This window comes from Puntigrus tetrazona, chromosome 3 (genome assembly GCF_018831695.1).
Source record: "Puntigrus tetrazona isolate hp1 chromosome 3, ASM1883169v1, whole genome shotgun sequence".
Classification (NCBI taxonomy): Eukaryota; Metazoa; Chordata; class Actinopteri; order Cypriniformes; family Cyprinidae; genus Puntigrus; species Puntigrus tetrazona.
Genome location: NC_056701.1, coordinates 19,136,044 through 19,138,603, shown reverse-complemented (window position 1 = coordinate 19,138,603; position 2,560 = coordinate 19,136,044).

Genomic DNA, 2,560 nt, shown 5'->3' with positions numbered 1-2,560 from the left:
TGTTGAGTGTGTACCTATACCCAGCTTTGAGAAAGATGAGAATATCTCTCTAAGATACAAACAAGCCTGTTTTGCCATATACCTCTTTGTCATTGATGTTGGGGCCCTGGAAGTGCTGCTGGGCGTGTATTAAGCCGAGTGGCCCGACTGTTCAAAGTGTCCCGTGGGAGTGTTGAGAGGCTGTCCCTCTCTCTCCCCTCAGGATCATGGACCAAATGATAGCGTTCTTGGAGTCTAGTTTAGTAAAGACCTTGGCTCCATATGCTCAAAAAGCGAGAGGGGACATCAGAGGTAGAGATCGGTTTCTTTGATGATATCATTGAGCCTCGATAATTGATGCTGGGGCGCGAGAGCCATCCTTCTTCTTAACGAAGAGCCCAGCAGCAGAGTGAGGAAGAGAGGGTCGGATGAGCCCGGCATTTTAAGAACTCCTTGATATACTGTCATGGCCTCTCTTTCAGGACTGGGTAGGAGTAAACGCCTCTGGGCGGAGAAGTGTGCCTGGGAGGGGAGATCGATGGCACAGTCGTCGACGGTGAGGAGGTAGGGATGTGGCTCGGACTGCACAGAAACCGACCAAGATCTTGGTACTCAACGGTTAGAGATCAGCGGACTCGTCTGGCTGCGAGACACAGAGACAGGAGACAAGGCAGCACCCAAACACAAGTAGACAAGACTAACTCCAAGATGCTGGAAATTGTGATCACGTGAGGCGGTATGCGCCAGCTGCAGTGCCCAGGACAACAGGGGCTCCGGAAATTCAGAAGGTACAGCTCAATTACCTGATTTCCCAGAGACCACTAGACCTTACTGAGGAGTGGAATGAGTGATGGAGAGAAGGAGGCCATTGGGGAGGCGGACAGGAATGGGGAGGGGAGAGAGGAATGGGAATGCCCACTGTGCAGCGACTGGGGCATCCAAAGAAGTACCCTCAGCTCCCGAGATCCCACCAGGAAGCTGAGCAGGTGGGTGGAATCCTGGAAGCGAATGGCACACACGGGAAGCAGGAGTGCGAGACACAGGGACCGGAACATGGAAAAACACCCATCAGAATTCCCGACTTGCTGATGGGCTGACTAAAGGACACGTGGATGGCTCGTACCAGCTTCCCACAGTATAGGCAGAAGCCCTGAGTCAGTCGATCTGCCTCTCCTTGGCAGAAAGGCGACCCCTGCGCCAGGTTGGGAGTCGGCTGCGAAGGTGGTGGCGGTGAGTTGGGTTATCTGTCTTGAGTCCGGGAAGGCTGGGCAGTCCACGCCCCCAGCCAGCCCGAAGCTGAAGAAGCGCCCTCCTGCGCCAGAGCCAGTTCCTGTGAGATCACGAGGCAGTTCGCAGGTGACAATCTCATCCTGGATCTCATCGTTCAGCCCCTCGACCTGGCTCGCCGGGCAGCCTCATTCAATCACCCAGGTGGTGTGCCAGTGTTCTCGTCCCGGTTGATAGTCTGTGACCGACCCACCACATCCTGCCTCAATGCACCAGCTGGGGACTGCCTCCTCACCTGTGCTGATCGATCGAACAAGCAATCATTTCGGCTGGGTCCTCAGAGAGTGTGGCACAGAAAGGGGCACGAGCATCCCCAAGCGACAGTTGCCCAGTCACGACCCTCCCTTAGGGAGGGTGATCCACAGTGCTACCTGGGAGAAGCTCCTCTTAACTTGGCATAGCAGTAGGCTGAGTGCAAAGCTGGATACTGGGACAGGAAGGCCCGGCACGGGTGGGATCCGTCATAGGAGGAGGACCTTCTGGCATGGGTTCTGGACGGCCTGAGGTGAAAGTATGCCTGGGGCGGCAGCAGAGGCGGGTGGCTGGGCCTCTGCAGATTCTTACCTTGCACTGAGCTCAGCAACTTGCGGGTTGTCAGAGTCGACATCTCTTGAGGTAACACGTAATTTGAGTCGCATGCTGGCCAAGGAGATACCTGTTAGCGTCACAGCAGTCTGACTTGGTCTTCTCCTGCTGAATCCATCTTTGGTCTGACCCGTTCTGTCAGGAACAGACACGGATTCAGTTGCAGGATCAGCTTAATTTATTTGATCTTCTGAACAAAAACTCGAAGCTGGGGCAGAGGAACAGAAAACTTGACTTCAGCAGGAAAATCAGCGGCCTCAGTCACTCCGCTGAGCAGGGCATGAAAAGCGGGAACTTGATACTTGGTCTCTCGCCCAGGTCCACGCTGCTCGATTCCAGCGTAAGATCCCAGGATCAGGTGAGAGCGAGCTGCCAACACCTTACCGGAGAACCAGGCCCAGCACGGGATCAGGGAAGTCTGGAGGAAAACAAAAGGCAGAGCAAGCAAAGAGAAAAATAAAAGCACTAGCTAAACTTGGAGCCTACACAGACTTGACAGAGACAGGACAGGACTGGATACGCACAGCATCCTCACACCACAACGGTCAGACACAAGACTGCAAACAAAGAACTTAAATGGGGAGCAGTTAGGAGCTAATGAGTACAGGTGAGGCAGCTAATTTGAGATTAATCAGATAGCGATGGGGCGGGAAACACAAGCACATGGCAGACTGTTTGACAGAACAACAAAAACAAACCGATCAGACTG